This window comes from Melanerpes formicivorus, unplaced genomic scaffold (genome assembly GCF_026170545.1).
Source record: "Melanerpes formicivorus ecotype bairdi unplaced genomic scaffold, bMelFor1.0.p_v2 SCAF_17, whole genome shotgun sequence".
Lineage (NCBI taxonomy): Eukaryota > Metazoa > Chordata > Aves > Piciformes > Picidae > Melanerpes > Melanerpes formicivorus.
Window position 1 is genome coordinate 14,428,942 of NW_027142369.1, and position 22,321 is coordinate 14,451,262.

General features: G+C 46.6%; 1 protein-coding gene across 6 annotated transcripts in view; it reads right to left on the reverse strand.

The window, feature by feature from the left end:
- Positions 1-22,321, reverse strand: part of SAMD4A (sterile alpha motif domain containing 4A) — a 119,205-nt gene that overhangs the window by 85,037 nt on the left and 11,847 nt on the right. The gene's annotated exons all lie outside the window — the stretch shown is intronic.

The window sequence follows — 22,321 nt, forward strand, 5'->3', positions numbered from 1 at the left end:
GGGGGAAGGGCTCTAGCCCTGCAGCTCTTATTATCTTTGGATGGGAAGTGCTAAAGAGACAGAGAGGCTGTTAATGCCTTGGATGTTTCTAGATTCTACCATTGTCCTACCAAGGGAGTCTGAAACATTAAATGCCATTGGAAACATCACATGGACCATTAAAAAAACCAAACCAAACCAACACCAGAAGAGTCTAATTGGGTTTGTTATGAGCATCTAGAGCCTCTTGAATGAAGCCTGCTTAAAGATTATGGTTATACAGCTTACATGCTGCTCTTTACACAACCAAATTGGCACCAAACCTTCAGCTGGAGGGTAACGTCTTCCTATACACATCTCTGGTGTCAAACATTTTATGGGCTTGAATGTTGCATTGTGCTGGGGAGGTTGGGGATATAACACAATTCCCAGCTGCGCATCAAGCCCAGCAAAGAGCAAGCCAGGGCAAGACCCAAGGTCTGCACCACTCCCCTGTGGTTCACAATTTGGTTCACATCTTTGTGACTGAGCAGATAAAAGTTTGGCATTACCTAGTGCACAGTCATGTGATGCTTTAAAGACACAAAGCATGGAGTCTGTGTACATCATTCTGTAGGATTAGCTACATCTCAAGGCATGGTTAAGTGCACTTAGTGGTACTAGACTGATGGCTGAACTTGATCTTAGAGGTCTTTTCCAACCCTAATGATTCTGTGAGCTCCTCCATGCTGCAGCCTTGAACACAGAATTTGCCAAATGCAGTCCACATCATGCCCAAACCGCTACAGTTGTGATGATCCATCATGTCTAAATCTATGGACTGACACCACGGATGCTCTTCTCTGAGGACACATTTACAGTGGGGGGTTATATTAATTGCTATGCTGAAAAGTCATACAGAGAGCAAGCAAAGCTTCAAAGGCTTATTAACTTCCCTCAGAACAAGAAACAAAGTCCTTAAGTCTGTTTTCTATTAGAAAAGAAGCAGCCTGAGCATCTTCCCATTGTTGTTCAGCTCATGGGGTGGGTTTCCCAAACTTAACAACCCAGCTCAGCTAGTCTGGAGAGAACTTGAGGAAGTCCCCAGAAATGCTGGGTTTTGGAAAAAACAGAGCTTATAGTGGGAAGGCATCACTTCATAGGCCCTGCTACTGGGAGGATTTCCCTTGCATTTGCTCATCAGTCATCCCCATGGCCGGTCTCATGTCCGATTGAGATCAGACGAGGTTTATGTCAGATATTAGGAAAAATTTCCCTAAGGAAAGAGTGGTCAGGCATTGAAACAGGCTGCCCAAGGAGGTGGTGGAGTCACCTTCCCTGAAACTGTTCAAAAAATATGTAGAGATGGCACTTCAGGACGTGGTTTATTGGGCATGGTGGTGTTTGGTTTATGGTTGGACTTGATCTTAAAGGGTTTTCCAGCTGAAACAGTTCTATGATTCTGTGAAATGTCCCCAGCCCAAATCCCCTACCAGGCTGAGGACACAGCACTGGGCAGGCAGCAGGTTAAGGGATACAGCTACCTGTCCAGGTACAGCAGGAGTTTGACGAACCACATGTAGGCTACATTTAACCTTCCCAATTTCAGAACCGAGGGTCTTGGCAGCACAGATTCCAGCGCCAGTAAATAATCCTGGCTGGGTGTTTCTCACATACCTGGGAGGCTGTTAAGCCTCCATGCACAACCACCAAGGGAAAGATCTCAGGTTTTCATCTGCAGCTCCATAAAACAATGAGCATCTGTTCACTGCCTCCAACAGGACGTGAGTCCAGACTTTACCAAGTTTATCCACAGCAATTCTTTCCAGCTTAGGAAAACCAAGGCTTGCCTGGCTGCAGGACAGGCCATGCTGCTGCTGAGCACGTCAGTTGTCCTGCAAACCGCCCCAAGCAGCAGGGCAGGCTGTGAAAACACTGATTTTTTGATTTTTTTCCTCTTTTGAAGCAGGCAGGAATATCATGGTGAGACAGCCTCAGAGGGACAGCCTAGCCCAGCTGTGGAGACCAAGCACAGGTCTGACAGGAACACGACTTGCCATGCTGGCGCTATGGGAAATCTCTCCTACCCCTTCACAGATGTTCCTCCAAACACTTCTGGTAATTGAATTGGCACCTCCCTCTTTAGATGAGCATATGGCAGCATTTTTATGTACCAGCAAACACTGATGACTTTAATAGTTCCCACAAAGTGCTTAGGACGGGCTGGACTGCTAAACTATCATTAGGGACCTTTTATGGAAAAAAAATAATCATTAAGCTTTGGGGTTTTGTTTTCTCCCTGCAGAGCCTGACCATCACTGCAGGGTTCAGGTGCAAGCCCTGAAGCTGTAGTCCAGGTGCCCAGCTTGAGGACACAAACCACTCCCTGCTTCCACAGGCATCCAGCTGGAAAAGATCCAGAGAGCTCTCATTAACCAAACTGCTCATTACCTTTACAGAGCAGCTCTTCCCGTGGGCTCCACCAGAGATGAGGGAGGGATGCTGTGCTTTGTGGGGTGCAGATGGACACAAAGCTCTCAGCTCACAGTGGTGCTAGTGTAAACCAGCCTCTCTCCTTCACCGGTTTTATGGCCTTAATGACAAATAAGATTGCTGGGAAAAGGTGGTGGGGAACGTGAAAGCTCAGAGAAACAGGAGCAGCTCCGCCAGGCCCCAGCACCACACCAGGGGATGCACCAGGACCACCTCCTCCCCCTCCTTTCTAAATAAGGTTTTACCATAGAAACCCCCAAATGCTAACAGGGTTAACCCAGAAAAGGGATCCTCCAGATGAGAGGGGCCGTAAGGAGCTTGGAGCCCATCTAAGACTCTCTTATGGAGGAGCACAAGGTGGATGCGGAGCCATGAATGGTTGAAGGCATCAGGAGTTGCTAAAAGAAGCCCTGTGCTGTTCCTCTTTCCATCAGTGAGGCTTGCTTGGCCACATTCTGCAGCAATAGGGCCAAAAAGCATGTGGGGTGAAGCAAGAAGAGATGCAAACAGGATAGAAATGTCACCTTCTATGGCAACATGGTTAGTTTGTGAGGTTTTGCTAGGTTTTGGAAAGAACACGAATAACAGGGACCAGAGGAAGTGGGGCTATGGCTAAAAATAGAAAAGCAAGAGGCAGGAGAGTGGGGCCAAAAAAGAAAGCCCATTAGGAGTGATGCAGAGCTGGCTTTCAGTGCTCAGGACCCTTAGTTTTCTGACTGACTTATGACACACAAAAAATCCAGCCTGCTCCCTCAGCAGCCAGATCCGGTGGAATTACACGTCTGAATACTCTCAGTAAACAGAAGGAAAGCTGTGGAAACGTAGCTTAAGGCAACAAGCACTAACAAGGGGACCTTTATCGCTCAACCTGGCTCTTCCTGCCAGAGGAGAACCCGTTGGCCTCAGCTGAAGTCCACGCAACTGGTGTGTTCCTCAAGCTGCGAGCCAGCCAGTCACTTTCAGAGCAAGTACACCCAGCTGTAGTTATTTATCTGCCCCTCATGACACAAATGGAAGATGGAAAGAAGCAGCTGAAGGGCAGGGTGGCAGGATGCTGCTACCCATCACTGCCCCTTCCTGGGGCAGCAGAAGGGATGGAGACAGCCATCAACACGTAGGAACCACCTTCAACCCCAGTGCTGAATATCTGCTTTGATCTCCTGATAAAAGCCCCACATGCTGCTGACACATCAATGAGGTTCAGTGCAAGAGATTTCCTGCCAGAGATGCACATCACCCACTGGAGACATCAGCATGCAAGAGCTGACCCTATTTTGTGGAGCTGATGGAAGATAATGAAAAAAAAAAAATCCAGCTTACCCAAATCCCAGGAGCTCAGCTATGGAAATGCTGGGAATTGTCTGGCCAGACTGGAGGATCAGCATGCTCCTTTCTGGCCTCAGGATCTGAAGATCTGAAAGTGTTTTCCAGACCAACCCCACAGTTATTTAATTTCAAAGTTCTGTTAAGGACAGGGACAAGCTCCCATCTCAGCTGAAAAGCTGCACCAAGCCTTATGCAAGGAAACTTCAGTGTAAGAGCAGCAGAGGGGCCTGCAAAGCAATTTCACCTTCACCCACCACCTGCACGGTGATGAGGAGGTAAAGCAATGCTTCTGGCATGCTGGATGAACAACGATCTCATATGTTTTGACCAAGATGCCTATGGCCACATGCAGGCACACTTCAGAGCAGAAAACCCCATCTCCACCTCTCCTCTCTCAAGAAGGACTACAAAGTTACTGCAGCCTCCTGCTTCCACAATGTGCTCAAAACAAATTATTATTCTCAGTTCAAACAAATTATTATACCCAAGCTCAGACACCTCAGCTCTTATTTGTTCCTAGTGAGGAGCATTCCAGACTGTTCTTGACAAACAAACAAACAAAAATAGCCCAAACAAATTCAGGTGGAACCTTTTTTCTTTTTTTCCTACCCAAAGAAACTTTCAGATGAACCTGACAGGAGGGGAATCAGGCTTCCTGACAAAGCTGCAATCCTGCATGACCATCAGACAGGGAAGAACAAGTGCATGCCCTGAGCAGGGACCTGTAACCCAAGATGAGGAAGATCACAGAATCACTATGGTGGAAAAAGAGTTTTAAGATTCTTAAAAGGTTTGGGCTGGAATTGACCTTGAAGATCATCTAGTTCAAATTCCCCTGCCATGGGCAGGAACACCTTCCACTAAACCAGGCTGTTCAAGGCCAGGTTGGATGAGGCCTTGAGCAACTCCAGGGAAGGGGCATCCACGACCTCTCCGGGCAACCTGTTCAGTGTCTCACCACCTTTACTGTAAAGATCATCAAGTCCAACCATTATCTAACTCCTACCAGGGCCACTACTACACCATATCCTTGAGGACCGTATCTAGACAGCTTTTAAATACACCCAGTGATGGTGATTCAACCACTTTCAGAAGGGAAGGACAAGCCTTTGCTTCAGAAGCTGGAGGTTGCAAACATCATCACTTGGGTTGATTACTCTCCCTGTATTTACACCTTCAATAGTACAGCTGATTTTTAAAGCCATGCTGAGAGATACCAGCAGGTTTCTATGTCTGTTAACAAGGACCACCTGAGTGCTAGACAGCACCATGCTTACACCCATGCTCTGTGCTTACTGCAGCAGTTTCTATCCCAAGACATCACCATGAATTCATTTAGCTTCCCAGCACCCTTGCCAGGTAGATTATCTTCCTCTTCCAGACAGAGGAGAGGACCAAGAAACAAATCAGGGCTAAAGATGAACAACCAGGTAGATTATCTGCTTCTTATAGAGAGAGGAGAGGACCACAGAATGGGGACTAAAGGTGAAGCTATCACATTGGGACTGCCTTTAGCACAGACTTTTGTGTATTTATTTAGTTTTCTTTTTTTTAAAAAAATAAGTATGTTTACATGTAATTCCATTGGATCTGGCTGCTGACAGGCAGGCTGGATTATGTGTTTCATAAATAAGTCACAAAACTAAGGGTCCAGGGCACTGAAAGCCAGCTCTAGGCCACTCCTAATGTGCTTTCATTTTTGGCCCCACTCTCCTGCCCTTTGCTTTTCCCTTTATTTTCAGCTATAGCCCTCATTTCCTTTGGTCTCCACAAACCAACCACTTTGCTGTAGAAGGTGGCATTTCTGTCACCTTTGCACCCCTTCTGCCTTCACCCCACATACTTTCAGCCCCACTGTCTGCAGGGCATGGCCAAGCAAGCCTCACTGATGGAAAGAGGAGCAGCACAGGGCTGCTTTACACAAGGACAGATGCTGGTACTCTGACTTCAATCCATGCCTGCAAGGCAGGAGCTGCATTCTTGTGTGCACTGTAACTCCACACCAACGCGACATTTCAAGCCAAAAAGAAAGTTTTATAGCCCAAATTAAACTGTAGGACAAAGCTGTACAACAGGGATGTGGATGCACAGACCTTGAGACCCTGCAAGAGCTGCTCTCTCACTGCTTCTCACCACTGCTTCTCTCTCCCCAACATCAAAAGCTCCCTCTAAAACCTCCAATTCCTAATGACTTGAAAATAGAAGTAGAGATGCCCCAGGTGATATGGAAATATAGAACTGGGTTAGGGAGGATGGGGGATCAAGGAGGAAAAGGAGGAGGAGCAGGAGCTCCTGTGGACATTCCATCCCACTCCTGCCCCACAACACAGCCGCTCACAGCCTGGTCCTTCGTGAGTAAGCTCCTGAATTTATAACAGCCAGAGAGCAGCTTTGAAACCACAGCCAAGCCTCGGGGTTATGTGTGTGCTGGGGGAGGGTGGGAATACATCCCCACACGTTCCTTCTGCTTATCTCATCATGGTCTTGGATGGGAGGAGCAGCTCTGAAACTCACCAGACAGTGCCTTCATCCAAACCTTGCCCATTTTTCCCCTCAAAAGAAGCACAATAGCTGCTTTATAGAATCAGATGCCAGGGAAGAGCCAGAGAGGACTTCTCCAGTGAGTGCGTGAAGATGACATAATGGGGTTTGCATAGGGATCCCTCAATTTGGGATGCTGCATGACCTCCTCCACATCTGCATGCCCTCTTCCCACGTCTCAGGATGACAACAGGGAGACCTCCCCAGAACACGCTCTGGGTTTGTGCTTGGACCAGCATGCATGGGAAGATGGAAGCAAGCAAAGTCAGCAGCAGATGTAAAAATCCTTGAGAAAAATAAAATTAAGCTAAATCTGTGTGTTTTGAAAAATGTTAGGATATGCCATAGCATACCATCATCATCCTCAGTGGCATGAGAAATCTTACAACTCCAAGGGCCAATTTTTTTTTTTTTACAAGGGTTTGTAGTGAGAAGATGAGAGGGAATAGATTGAAGCTTGAGGAGGAGAGATTTAGAATGGGTAATAGGATGAAATTCTTTAACAGTGAGGATAGTGAGACACTGGAACAGGTTGCCCAGGGATGCACACCCCTCCCTGGAGGTTTTCAAGGCCAGGCTGCATGAGGCCTTGAGTGACCTAGTCTAGTGTAAGATGTCCCTGCTCATGGCAGGGGGGTTGGAACTAGATGATCTTTCAGGTCTCTTCCAACTTAACCCAACCTATAAATCTATGAAAGACTCAGGAGTCCCCATGGCCTCAGCATGGGTCAAAAGACCTGCTTATCCCTCTGAACTACTGAAGAAATCTCCTACAGCCACCGCTATTATTTCGGAGAAGATGCTTCCTCTATCAGGGCAATAATAAAAGCTGAGATATTTGTGTGGCTCCTGCTTTGAGAGGAAGATGGCCGAAGCCAAGACGCACGTGGCCACAGCGGATCCTGTGTGAGCTCTTCTCACACTTCCCTGCCTGGCTCCAGAACAAGGGACAAAACACTTCTCTTAACCCTTAAGTAGGATTTCCCCTTTTCTCTCCTCTTTGTCACATGTCATCAGTCAAAAGGGCATCTGAGAGGAAGGACTAACATTAACTGTAAAAAAAGCTGATTTTTCAGAAACAATTTCCAATACTGCAGGTCCCAATTTGCTACAGAATTGTCCTGGTTATAACATATAGGAAGCTGAAATCCTTTGGACAGCAGGAGGATCACTGCAGCAGCCCCATCTCCAGGCTCATTCACCCAGTTCCATCCTACAGTCCCAAATGCATTTTCCTGCAATAACAAACTCTTTTTGCTCAGGAATGAGGATGCATGGCCTGTGCCACCATGGCCCCTTTTCTTCTAAATGCATCCCCACTGTGATTTTAGGATCCCAACCGTGCTGAAAGAAGCTAATGCTAGAGAGGAGAGTAACTGCAGCATCCCTGTTCCCTCCACAGCAGCTACAGGCTCTGTGCAGGATGCAGCACAAGAAGCCACCTGCCCTCAAATCCCAGCATAGGCTGATAGGGAGGGAAGGAAAAGCTCTGTTCACAAAATCTGCATCTTGAGCAGGAAGATGGCACAGAAACCTTGTGTCCATGTTTGATGTACAAGGACCACTGCAAACAGATGACTTAGGACCCCAACACAGGCAGTATCAGCAAGCTGGTCAGCTTCAGGAAAGCCTGGTGAGAAGCACACTGCACACATTCCCTAGTTTTCATAGAATCATAGCATGGGTTGAATTGGAAAAGACCTTTAAAAGTAATCTAGTACCAACCCCCCTGCCATGGGCAAAGACATCTTCAACTAGAGCAGGTAGCTCAGAGCCCCATCCAACCTAAACTGGAATAGTTCCACAGGTGAGACACCTACCACCTCTCTGAGGAACCTGGGCCAGTGTTACACCACTCTCAAGAGTAAAAAATTTCTTCTCTCTAGTCTGAATCTCCACAATTTTAGTTTTAAAACATCCCCCTCAACTTGTCCTGTCAGAACAGGGCCCTGCTAAAACATCTGTCCCTAGCTTTCTCATCAACTGAAAGCCTATCCTCACAGCAGAGGGATTCCAGCCATCAGATCATTTTTTTTGTGGCCTCCTCTGAGACCTGCTCCAACAGTTCCATGTCTCTCCTATGCTGAAGAGTCCAGAGTTAACCCCAGCACTGCAAGTGGGGTCTCAGCAGAGCAGAGGGGCAGAATCCCCTCCTTCTACCTGCTGCCCATAATGATGGGGATCAGCCCAAGACACGGCTGGGTCTGGGCTGTAAGCGCACAGTACCAGCTCATGTCCAGCTTCTCACCCACCAGCACCCCCAAGTCCTTCTCCTCAGGGCTGCTCTCCAGCCCTTCATCCCCTGTCTGTGCTGATACTGGATTGCTCTGACCCAGGTGCAAGACTTTGCACTTGGCCTTGTTGAACCTCATGAGCTTCACTTGGGTCCATTTATCAACCTTACCCAGATCCTTTGGATGAGAGATCAGCTTTTTCTAACTGTCATAAAAAAAAACCCCAAATCTCCAGCACTGAAAAAAATCTCTGCAAATTTATCAAAACACATCAATAATTTGTGTTACAGCCCAGGCACACGTCCTCTCCTCCCCAAAAGGAGATGCATTTTTAGAAACCTTCCACTCTCAAGTGTTGGTGGGCCTTTTGTTTTCCTTTCTAGCACTCACAAGCATCCTGGAAAATTAGGGAAAAAATTAAAAGGCCATTTTAGACTTAGATGTGCAGAGAGGACTAAGAGTGTGTCACCACATGTCTGAGCTAGATGTTAAATTCTCCCAAAATCATATGCTGAAGACCGCTGTAACAAAAGAGACTGTGGTGATAAAGGGAAGCCTCATGTTCAAGTAGTGGTTAGTTGTGCAAGGCTAAAAATTAGCTCAGAATCTAATTCTTACATAAAAGCTTTTAAAGGACAGGATTTCTCCTTAAGATGAAAGCAATGAACTGATAGCTATTCATTATTGAATTAGTCATTCAGATTTCAAAGCAGCAGAAGTACAAAGCTTGGCATCTTCTGTGGAGTCAAGAGAATCTACAGTAGCAAGGGCTGGAGCATCGCATCCAGGACTACAAATATATCCTGTGGGGTTTTCATTCCCGAGGGACCTGAGCTGCTCTGCTGAATCTGAGTCCAAGGATTTGCTGGCTGATCAATACAGCACATCCCCAGGGCATCACAGGTTTAGTTACAGAAAAGACGAGTCACTCATTAGAATCACAGAATCGTTTTGGGTGGAAGAGACTTTAAAGATCATCTAATCCAACCATTAACCCAGCACTGCTTGTTCACCACTGAACGATGCCCCGCAGCACCACATCTACGCTTCCCTTAAATCCCTCCACCGCTCCCCTGGGCAGCCTCTTCCAGGGCTTGACAGCCCTCTCAGGAAATATTTTTTTTCCTTCTGTCCAATCCAAATCTCCCCTGGTGCAACTTGAGTCTATTTCCTGTTGTCCTACCACTTGTTCACTGGGAGAGGAGATCAACACATACCTGGCTCCAAACCCCTTTCAGGAAGTCGTAGAGTGATGAGATCTCCCCTCAGCCTCCTTTTCTCCAGACTAAACAATCCCACTTCCCTCAGACTATGCTCACAAGACTCGTTCTCTAAACCTTCTCTAGCTTTGCTGTCTTTCTCTGGACAAATTCCTGCATCCCACTGGTCTTCTTGAAGTGAGGTCCCCAACACAAGAAGCAGCTAAGAGAAAGCAAGCAAAATGTACGTTTGCAAGCAGGATGAAACTCCAGTTCAGGGAAGAGGCTGCCTGTGATCTGACCTTCTTGGAAGACAGGCCAAAACAAAACCATAAAAATCCTTAAGAAAGGAGCAGGCACACAACAAAAATCCTGCGTGCAACAGTCACACCTGCAGTGCATGTAAGGTGTACCTGCACACAAGCAGAACCCCAAAGAACACCACAAATCCTGTGGGACAGCTCAAATCATCAAGGAACTGAGCAACTCGCCTGCATCACTGGCGTCATGCTACATTTCTGCATCTCCGGGGGCAATTGTACCAAGAAACAATCACACATGAACAACTCCTATCAAAACTAATGCTGATCATCAGACATGAAGAAGGTGGATGGACACCACCATGCCCAAGACCAACACAAGGACCAAGGCAAGTCATCCCCTGAAATAGCTTCTTCTCAGCCTTCTCCTTCCAAACCTGCCTTCGGTTTCAGCTGCAGTTCTTCTTTCCTTCCAAAATTGCTGCTCCTTAAATAGTCTCCCATCCTCTTTCCTGGGGGAGGATTTGCCCCACAGATGACAGCAGGAGAAAGCTAAAATAGACTCTCACTAAGATTAGCATCCCACTAGCAGCTGTATCACAATGAAATGCAGTCACCTGGAGGCTTAATATATATATGGATAGATGTATAGAGTGAACTTTATTAACAGACAAAACATTTCTGTGACATATTCCCCAGAAAGAGGGAAGGTGGAAGCACCCACAAAATAAGGAATAAACCACCCAGGCACAACAGTTGTGCATACCATAAAGCAATTCATCTACAACTTCAACATGAGCTCCCACCAATGATGGTATAAAAAATAGGAAGGAGATAAGGATATTTTTGACTTTTACCACCCAATGCACAAGCCTACAGCTAATAAAGCAAGGCAAATAAATCCCAGATGCATTTTTGGGGCAGAAGGCACTGCAAGCAACAAGAGGGAAGGTGATTGGGTATTCTAAATGAGCAGTGCTGCACCTATCCAAAGTCATTCCACTTGGTTTCTAGGAAGGTAGCCATCACAGCCAGGCCACCAAAACAGCCTAAAAGCAAGTGCTGCAGATTAAGCACTAAGTAACACTGCAGTAACAGCTGTAAACACCCCTGCCATCTGAACCTGGTCAGTGGGAAAGGAAACCAACCTAGATATCAGGATTACCCTTGGCAAAGCCAGCCCTGCCTTCCCAACCAACATAAATAACAGTCAAGACTACTTGCTGCAGACAGCAACATAATTTAAGTGGAGCTTTGAGACTCACAGAGTGCTTTGGATTGGAAGGGACCTTAAACAGTATCTAGTTTCAACCCCATTGCCACGGGCAGGGACACTCCCTACTACACCATATTGCTTAAGGACACATCCAACCTGGCTTTGAATTCTTCCAGGCTTGAGGCCTCCACAGCTTCTCTGGGCAACCTGTTCCAGTGCCTCACCACCCTCAACGGGGAAGAATTTCCTCTTAATGTCTAATCTAACTCAAGCTTCTTCCAGTTTGAAGCCATGCCCCCTCATTCTATCACTACATGCCTTTTTACGAAGTCCCTCTCCAGCTCTCCTGTAGCCACCTTCAAATACTGGAAAGCTGCTCTAAGGTCTTCCTGGAGCCTTCTCTTCTCCAGGCTAAACAACCCCAACTCTCTCAGCCTGTTCTCACAGCAGTGGGGTTCCAGCCCTCTGATCATCTCCATGACATTCTCTGGACCCACTCTAACAGTTCCATGTCCTTCCTGTGTTGGGAGGCTCCAGAGCTGGACCCAGTATTCCAAGTGGGGTCAAAGAGTTTGTCTTCAAGCTGTGGTTTACCACCAAAAAAAACAACCCATCATAGGAAAACCAGAGCAATTTGTTGCAGGATCAGATAGAGTTATCTTGAGAAGTTGTGCCGTTATCTAGTTTCAACATACAGTTCCTCCCTACAGTACCACTGTGGTGGGACGTGACAAATCATAAAGCCATCCTTAGCAACGTGAAGGGATTGCATCTAGAAAATAGCCATCTTGTGTAAGAGAGCCAACACACATCAGGACAAGCAGTTGGTGATGTGAAGGAAAAAAAACCAAAAAGGCAGAAACAGACCCAAAAGACAACACTTGCTTGACAGGATTTATTTTTAAATGATGGTTGCTCAATCCTGCTCAAGAAATTGGTACGGCAGGAGTAGCTCCCATGCAAGATGATGAATGGTGACTCAGCAGGTAAAAGCTGTCAAAAACATGTCCAAAATTGGAAGGATAAAAAAAATAAAATAAAATGTATCACAAGGAAAAACTATAAATACTTCAAGCAGCTCTGCTTTGGGCCCTGGTTGGATGCCTGTTGCTGCAGAAAACGCTCTATGAGGCAAGCAGGGGAACCCCATCCTCAGGCTAGGCACCCGCAGAGGGTTGCTCCTACACAAACAGGAGCCACTGGAGACAAGGGGAGCTTTGCCACCCATGTTAGCAGGGCCCTTGGCATCCTTGTGCACTACGAACTGCTTTGGGCCCCATATCTACCCTGAACAAAACGTGAAAGGAGATCCAGCTCTGGAGTCCTCAGTACAGGAGAGACATGGACCTGTTGGATCAGAGCCAGAGGAGACCACAACAATGATGCAAGGGCTGAAACCTCCCTGCTGTTAGATCAGCTGAGAGAGTTGGGGTTGTTCAGCCTGAAGAATGGAAGACCTCCTTGTGGCCTTTCAGTAGTTAAAGGTGGCCTGTAAAAGAGCTGAGGACAGACTTTGCAGCAGGGGCTGTTGTGACAAGATATGAGGTGGTGGTTTTAAACTGAAAGAGGGGAGGTTCAGACAAGAGAGAAGGAAGACATTTTGTTACAGTGTAAGTGGCAAAACACTGGCCCAGGTTTCCCAGAGAGGTGGTAGATGCCCCATCCCACAAACCAGCCCAGGTCAAGCTTGACGGAGATCTGAACATCCCGCTCTTGCTGAAGACATCTCTGATGACTGCAGGAAGTTTGGACTAAATGAGTTTTGAGGACCCCTTCCAACCCAAATCATTCTATGATCCCATTGCTGCTGGGTTTCAGCTATGGGGCTCAAGACAGCCTTGCACCCTTACAGCTCATAGTATCATAGAATCAGTCAGGGTTGGAAGGGACCACAAGGATCATCTAGTTCCAACCCCCCTGCCATGGCCAGGGACACCCCACACTAGATCAGGCTGGACAGAGCCTCATCCAGCCTGCTCTTAAACACCCCCAGGGACGGGGCCTCGACCACCTCCCTGGACAACCCATTCCAGGGTTTCACCACTCTCATGGTGAAGAACCTCCTCCTCACATCTAGCCTGAATCTCCCCACCTCCAGCTTCATTCCATTCCCCCTAGTCCTATCACTACCTGAGATCCTGAGAAGTCCCTGCCCAGCCTTCCTGTAGGCCCCCTTCAGATACTGGAAGGCCACAATTAGGTCACCTCGGAGCCTTCTCTTCTCCAGACTGAACAGCCCCAACTCCTTCAGTCTGTCCTCACAAGAGAGATGCTCCAGCCCTCTGACCATCCTCATGGCCCTTATCTGGACACGTTCCAGCACCTTGTAATCGGGGCTCCAGAACTGGATGCAGTACTCCAGGTGGGGTCTCACCAGAGCTGAGCAGAAGGGGAGAATCACCTCCCTCGATCTGCTGGCCACACTTCTCCTGATGCAGCCCAGGACCTGATTGGCTTTGTGGGCTGCAAGTGCACACTGAGAGCTCATGTTGAGCTTTTTGTCCACCAGCACCCCCAAGTCTCTCTCCTCAGGGCTGCTTTCCAGCCAGTCACTTGCCCAGTCTGTATTTGTGCCTGGGATCACCTCGACCCAGATGCAGGACCCTGCACTTGGTCTTGTTGAACCTCATGAGGTTGGCTTGTGCCCACCCTCATCCCTCTCCAGCCTTCACCCCACTTTGCACATCACTACAAAGAAGACAGGAGCAAGACTTTCTAATGCAGACAAAAATACTTCTTTCTGCACTGCCTTTTTCTCCCCCCTAAATAAAAGTTAGAAAGCCCAGCCAACATGAAAGGCTGGATAAACACTCCTCCTTTCCCCAACAGAAATTACAAAAATGCCTTTGAATTTGTTTTGGCAAGAAACAATGTTTTTTATGAAAGAGCTTCATTGAAAAGTCACAATTTGGAATGTACTCTTCCATTCTATGTTGAGGCTTTTTTTTTTTTATTTAATTTAAAAAAAAAAAAAGAAAGTTTTAAATTACCACCTTTAGCAGTATTTTGACACCATTTATGGTTTGTGAGATCATTACAAACTCCACATGCACCTTCTGGAAGCTCCTTACCACTGTAGTAACGTGGGGGTTTTGTGTTGCTGAGGCTTGTGTCAGCAATGGGGGGAAAAAAAAAATTAATTCCATTTGGAGAAAACGCTGCCATTTATAACCCAGCAATTAAGAACAGATTTAATTTTAGATATTGCTGCATTCTTCAGCTTATTGAGTTACTCACCACCAACACTGGTACTATCAGTACACACTCAGCTTTTAAACAGACCCAGGCCACTTTTCTCACCCCTTAAATTAGCAGCGACGGAGATGAAAAGTTAAGGCTGCTTTCCTCTCTCCTGGGGGCTGCAGCATACAGTCTCTGCTGCAAAAATAAAGAGAATACACGCTGGGCTTTCCACCACAACAGGCCAAATTGTATCAGCCAGGAGCACATAAGGAGTTAACACCAAAAAAAAAAAACCCACCAAAAAAATCTCAATAGAGCAAGGCAGAGCTGGCTGGATTTGCAACCCAGGGTGTGCAGACATTTTAAGGGAGATAAAAACAGAGCGAGACATAGCTGGAGGCATGCCCGCAGTCCCTTCTCCCTCCATGCAGTAGGTAGGAAATGAAGAAAGGAAAACGGTTTTTATTCGGCCAGGGCTCTGCCAGTTCAAAGGTGATGCTCAAGGAGGTCTGGTACTGCTGGCAGGGCTCCAGCTGGCACTCAAGGGACAACAGGTTGCTGGCTGCACCCCACACATGAAAAAGTCAGAGCCATCCAGGGACTCACATCTCCATCCCAGTGGTGATGGGGCAGACCTGGGGCTCCCCAGCAACTCCCACTGGGGAAGACTGCTGGAAAACGGGTCACGTCTTCACAATCTCCCTTCGGGCATGAGGCAACAAGTGCTCATTGTGATCACCAGCAACCTCTACGTCATGAGAACAGCCTCTCTGGAGAAGCAAAGGAAGGTCAACAGGAGTGAGGGTACAGGAGCTACCCTTCCTCATCCCTGCCCACGGTGTCACCAAGCTCCCAGCCACCTCCAGCAAAAGGAGACCACAATGTAAAGAAGCAAGCAACACGCACGGGTTGTGGCAGCGGTTCAGACTTTCAAAGCAAAACTAGCACATGCAGTAAGAGACTGATTCTGAAACTGTTCTCTAATGATGCCAGGGGAAGACCCTGGGCACCACCTGAAACCCTGAGGTGACATAGTGACAGTCATTTGCTACTAACACCATCCATCACAGCAGCACTGCAAGCTGGGACAGGGCACAGCTCACCCAGAGGTGACCTGACTAAAAGCAAGATACACTTTGGCCAAGAAGCTCTGGGCTTCTTGTTATGCAGGAGGCCAGAATGGGTAGCACACCAAGAACCATGTGGAAACATCCAGTTTTGGGGAGGTTTTTTTGACATCAGCGTGATGAAGCATCCATACAGCTCATTCACAAGTCTTCAAAGTGCAACAAAATAATTTTGTAAGGTAGCAAGGTTATAGCCCCTGAAAGTCTGGCTGGGATGGAGTGGCTGGGCTCACGCAGCAGCACCAGACCATGTCAGATCCCAGGAGAAAAGCTTTCAGCACCTTAGACACCCTGTCTCAGATAAACCCAGGCATACCACAGAATCCCCAAACAGTAATGTTAGGAAGGGACTTCTGGAGATCATCTAGTCCAACACCGCTGCTAAACGCAGGGTCAACTCAGAGCAGGTTATCCAGGACACAATGCCCAGGAAGATTTCAAAAGTCTTCAAAGGCCACTCCACAGAAGGAACCAAGTGCTGAGGAGTCAACAGACAGCCCACTCAGATACATCTGAAAGATGCAAAGGCAACCATTGCCACACCTTGACCTCCTGCCACAAGACCTCTTGGGTCAGAAAAACTGAAAAGCAAGCCTTGTTTTTTATAGGGTCCCTACTTCTCCTTGTGTTTAAAAACAGTATTTTCTTTTTACATCCCCAAGCACATATATTTACCAAGATTCCAGCAGTCTCATCTCCCTGTTCAAGGTGGGAGCATGGTTGCACTAATTAAGTCTATTAAGAAACAGGCTACCCTCTGCCTTCAAACCGGAATTAGTCACTCTTGGTCTGACCTTGCATTATTTTGAAGCACTGCAACATTAACAGAAAATTAGAATGACTTGTTAAATCCTTTACAAGGTAAAACAATCCTATTGCTCCAGGTTCACACACACCAAAAACCAAACCAAAAATCAAGCTCTTAAATCATGACTACTGCTTTAATGTGGTAGGAATTTATTCTTTTCAATTCATTCATTTCTCATTTACTTGAGCAATCACACTGGCTTTAATGAGCTCTACACGTGAAAACTGCATTGATCATATTGGCTTGTGCTACAGAGCTCTGCACACCTAGAAAGGAAATCCTAAACCATCATGTGCTTCTCTACAGCCAGATTACTAGGTTTTAATCCTCTCTACCAGATGCATTGTCAGTCTGTATGTATAATAAACCAAAGTGTGTAATTGTATGGATAAATTGAACTGAAATACATGTATCAGACTGGGAAAGAAAAAAAACAAACAACAAACCCCAACCTTTAGTTGTGTTTTGCAGAATTGGGGACTGAATTCAGTTGTGCAGACACTGGAAAAGGAAGAAGTTGCTGCATAGTGAGTGAGGACTTGCATCACCCTTCAGCTACAGCTCACAGGCTCATTTTAGCCCCTGATCACCTGTGAAGGACCATGCCAGGTCATGGATGAGCAATGCATCCTTGTGCTTGTGAAAGAGCATGAGCTGGTACAGACTTGAGCATTAACCATGCAGTTGCCGGTCCACAGCAAGTTCATGTTGTCCCTCTGTGCACAGAAACTTACCCCTGCAGATCTACACCTGTCTCTCCAACTCTTAACCCACTATCTGAGTTCTCTGCTATCCATCATCAGCCCTGGTAAACTAGCCATTGCCATCTTCATACCCCAAGCTGAAGCACAAGATTCACGATCCAACTTCCCTAGCCACCAACCAGAAGAGCAAAATCCACCACAAACCACCAATTGCCTCAGGAAAGCCCTCAGGTAAGGTGGACACTTTCAAAACCCTGGGCGTTCTCCAGCAAATCCAAAGCCAGCTCCCAGCCAGCAGGACCAAAGGCAGCTGCAGCTCCACACCCAGGGCTCAACATCTGCACATCATCTCCATTTCTACCAAGTTTGTACTGCCCAAGAGTGGTGTGTCCAGGGCAGAAAGGCGCATGTGCCAAGTTTTCACAGCCAGACAACTTTGCAGCAAGGAGCTCTGCCTCTCCAGAGAAACCATCATCTATTTGTTAACTGGAGAACATCTTGATCAGCTGCCGTAGGATTCTTTTGGACTTGATGATCTTAGAGGTTTTTTCCAGTCTTAATGATTCTCCAATTCTACGAATCTGAGTAATCTGATCCAGTGGAAGGTGTTCCTGGCCATGGCTGGGAGTTGGAACTAGATGATCTTTAAGGTCCCTGCCAAATCAAAGCATTCTGTGAATATCACAAAGTATTTTCTCCAGAACAAGGAGATTGCTGTCTAATCGCAGGATTAGGGAGGTTGTTCCCATTTTCCACCAGTGCCAGGGACGCAAATTCATCAGGATAAATTCAGGATAATTACATGCAAACCCCCAAAAAGCTACTTTTATCTGTTTCACTGGTGAGACAGACTCACCCACTGGAATTAAATCCAGCTAAAAGTATCACTGACTTCAGCAGACTACATCCCTCTTCATTCCCATCCTTGAGAAGGGACTTGCTCACGCTTCAGTTTGGCACAGGGGTCCAAGCCTGGCTGGTACTTGGGAAAACTGAAAAGGAGCCAGCATGTAAGCATCATATGTGTGATGCAGCCTGATCCAGTTGGGAGGTGTCCCTGCTGACTGCAGGGGGGTTGGACAAGATGACCTTTGAGGATTCCTTCCAACCTGATGCGGCCTGTGAATCTGTGTGGCATGACAGCCGTGATTTCCTATGCAGGATGGAGACAAGAGCCCAGGATTGCAAGAAGCCACTCACAAGTGCTGATTATCTCCTAGGAAAATCTTCAGCAACCTTTTGGAGTTTTTTAGAAAACAAGTAAGCACACAAAAGTCACCCCAGCAAAAGCACACTCTGCTGCAATGTTTTCTGCAGGGGATGCAAATGATAAAAGGGCTAAGGAACACCTCATGTGACTACAGAGCTATGTAAGCAGCTCTGCCAGGGCTCAGGCTGCAGGATGGGAATAAATTAATAAATGTATGGAGAAAGACATTTTAGAAAGGTCCTGCACACAGGTAACCAAGGCATGCACATTTCAGAGCTGGAGGAGGGTTTCCTTCCTCACCTGCTGCACCTTCCGCACAGGAGATGCTTGCTTTTGTACCAAATTCTCCTCCTTTTCCTGTGCACAGGAAAATGGACCATCCAGTGAATAGTCTCTCTGAGTTCATTCGACACACAGGCTGGCTGTGCCAGCTGCATCACACCACAGCTCTTCTGGAATGGTCCCAGGAGCCCATGCAGCAAGAAACCTGCTCTGCAGCAGCTTGCAGCATTTTCCCTCCTAGGAAGAGTACAGAAGTGGCATGGGACCCGATCTGGGCCACCAGCTGCAAAGGAACAGGAGTTCCTCACAACCGAGTTGGGCACACAGGAACCAGGTGCCAACCAAAAGGCTGATTTTGGCAACATGTAAACAGCATCAAATCCACAGAGAGTGGGAATTTGTCAAAAGTCAAGGGTGTTAGGCCAGCAATGAGCTGAATCTTGCAGTCTGTGAGGTATCAGAGCAAGTCCAAAGCTTCGGCCAGGCTCCGTGCCCTTTGCAAGACACACCAAGACTACCAATTGTTCTGGGTAGGGGATAGTATTTCTATTTTAAAACCAGAAACCAGCTGAACATCAATGCTAACATCCAGTTTGGCTTTAACAGGGATTTAAAGAACTTGGGCTTCTTCGTTCCTTAATCCCACACCACTACCAACCAGGATCGACTTCTAACAATGCAAAAGCATCTGCCCGCATTTTTGGAATTATTTCAGAGCCAGCAAAGAGCACCCTCCTCTTTCTGTAGGGTTAATCTGAAGAACAGTTGCCAAAATGCTGAGAACACAGTGGAACAATAGCTCCTCTGATGAAATTCCTTCACTCCATAGAGAAACCAGTATCCTCCAGCTGCTGTGGCTTGTCCAGAGAGATCTCCGAGTGTTTACCCATTCCCAAAGAGAAGGGGGCAAATAAAAGATGACAACTTAAAATATTTGAGTGCAGCTTGCAAAAAAAATTAATGCAGAGCCCTTCAATCTAACCACACCAGTTTTATTAATGCAGTATTTGCTTTGTGTGAAATACAAACCTGGGAAAAGCACAGAAGGAGGGCAATGCCAACCACCTGTCCTGGGGATAGAGACTTGCTATCCTTTTCAGTCCGGAGACCACTTTTAGCAGCTCCATCCCTTTAAACACTCATCCTCAGTGGAATCTCTGATTGGTCATTTATAAAAGCTGGGTAGCAGAGCTGGACAGCTGAATTACAGCAGCTATTATCCACATATGCCTGAATCCAAGCAGACACCTTTATTTATAAAGGCTCTCTGGCTGACCGAGATTTGACATCAGTACAAAAAGCATTCAGCATCCAACTGACTGCTTCAGAATAACGTGATGAAAGGTTAGCCTGTGCAGTCTCAGAAGACACCTTTACACAGTGCTAAGAGCTATCATTAAAAGAATTCATGCTGTTGCAATGACTCTTTTAACCAAGGTGTAAGTAATTGATTTCCTGAGCAGACACACCGAGGTGCACACCTTTGTGTCCTCTGCTGGTATGTATTCAAATGGATTGTATCTTCTTATCCCCCTAGACCTAATTCTAAAGCATTAAAGTATTTTTTGGTTCATCAGACCTATCCCTTCTCCTTTTAGACCTCCTGGATCTCTATGTTTTCCAAACTGACGCTTCTTGTTTGTTCAACTTTCAGCTCACCCCCACCTGAGAGCCATGAGCTCTCCACGCTTCCCACCAATCAGGGGAACCCACAACATGCAGGCAATACAAAGGAACACAGGCAATAGAAGTGCAGACGGGTGGAGAAGGAAGAAGAGCAGGTGGCAAGAAAAATCCATTCCTCACAGTTGGTCTTCTTTAGCTCTAATTGCCTCAGTGACAACCCCTGATAACAGAAGGTAACCAAGACCGTGGCAGAAGTGTGAATTCTGATTTAAATTGACAGTGTCCCCAGGGGCACCACATGCAAATGTACAAAGCAGGGCTCAGCTGGGTGAAGGAAGGCAGTCAAGTGCATTCTCTTCAGACTCCTAAGTCTGATAGAATAACCCAAAACAGGCAACAGCACCTCTGCTGGAGCTTTGAAGCTCCCAATGAGGCTTCAAAGATTGTACTGTGACTTGTAAGGCATGGTAAGGAAGAGCCTGCCTTGACTGGTTCCTCATTTCTTAAAAGCAAGGACCACCAAAACTATCCTCATTTGGTTCCTAAAAGTGTCCTTCCTGCTCCTAGCATCTTCTCCCCCAGCATCCACCCATCCATCCCACCACACCCAAACCCACAGCACTAGACTCACCAAGCACAGGACTGTGCCTCAGCACAACTCTCCAGATAAAATTCCCTAGAGGTAATGAAAATTCAGGGGCTTGACAGCAACAGGAGTAGCCAAGTAATCTCAAACACCCCTAGCAGGACCAACCTGAAGTTCCAAGGAGGTGGCCCAGATTCCCACAAGGGGCTGCTGGATGAGATCCCCATGGGGCCATCCCAGAGGCCCCAGCACCAGCGTCAGGCAGGAGCTATGCACCTTTGTCAAGTACATTGTTATGGTTACCGAAGGGTTGGTTGGGTTTTTCCCCCTCCCCTTTTCAAAAGAATTCTTATCAGTTTAACATAACACCACCAGTCAATAACATTTCTTATCTTAAAAGGTCACTCAGGTAGTTCTAACTCAGCATTTCATCTACCTCCACATTATCTGGAAGGAAACAGCCTGGTGACTCTGTATTATTTTTTTTTAATAATCCACTTCCCTGGAACTGTAAGATTTAAAGAAAACCCTACTCAGAACCAAGCTGACCCCAGGGGCAATTTGAGCACACGGGCGAACAGAGGGAGAAAAAGGTAGAAAAACCACATTTATTTTTCCTGAGTGAGAAACAAGAGGAATATCCCAACAGGAGAACTCTGAAAGCCAGGGAAATACCTGAATGTAGACCACAGCTGCTGCAGAAACACAGTGTTCTGCTGGTAAACATCACATCAGCCAAGTTTCTCCACAACAGAAGTTGTGAGCTTTTTCCTCCACATTTCTCTCCTGATTTTCTTCCTTTTTCACTTCCCATTGCAGACCAGAGACACAGAGAAGAGGACAATAACAGAAACCCAAGGACAAGAAGAACGCATCTGTGGGTTGAGGGTTTTATCTTGGGGGGAGACCAAAACCAAACCCAAACAATCAAGCAAACAAACCAACCCAAAAAAACCCCAAACCACACACACGACACCCCAAACAGAAAACAAGGAGGGGGAGAAAAAAATAATGCAGTGGCATGGAAAGTGAGTTTTTAAATGTTTCAGGTTAAACCTGGTCAAATCTTGATTTATCCACCCAATTTCTTCTTGTAACAACAATAAAACTCCAAACACGGCACACATTGTCCATACCCCAGCCAGGCAGCAGTGTGGACAAGGAGCAGGAGAACTAACTGGTTAAAATTCAGGCAGGTTTGTGGTTTGTCTGAAATGAGTTTTGTCCAAAAGAAAGGGAAAAAAAAAAAAAAAAGAAAGAAGAAAAGAGCAATCTGGAACCAATTACTTGTGAGGATCAGTAACAGAAGAAATGCTTTTTAAAGTGCCCTGTGCTTCTACTCCAGGGCTGCTTTGCTTGAGAGCCAAGAGTGGAACAGAGCTGCTGGATCCTGCCGATGACACTCACAATATTAGTGTTACTTTAAGTAAAATATCTTCAGGCATTATAGCTTAGCCTGCTGGGCCACATCCAGCTCTTGTCAATGTCAGGGAAGACTTCATAGATTCATAAAATGGTTTGGGTTGGAAAGGACTTTAAAAAAATTATCTAGTTCCAGCCCCCTTGCT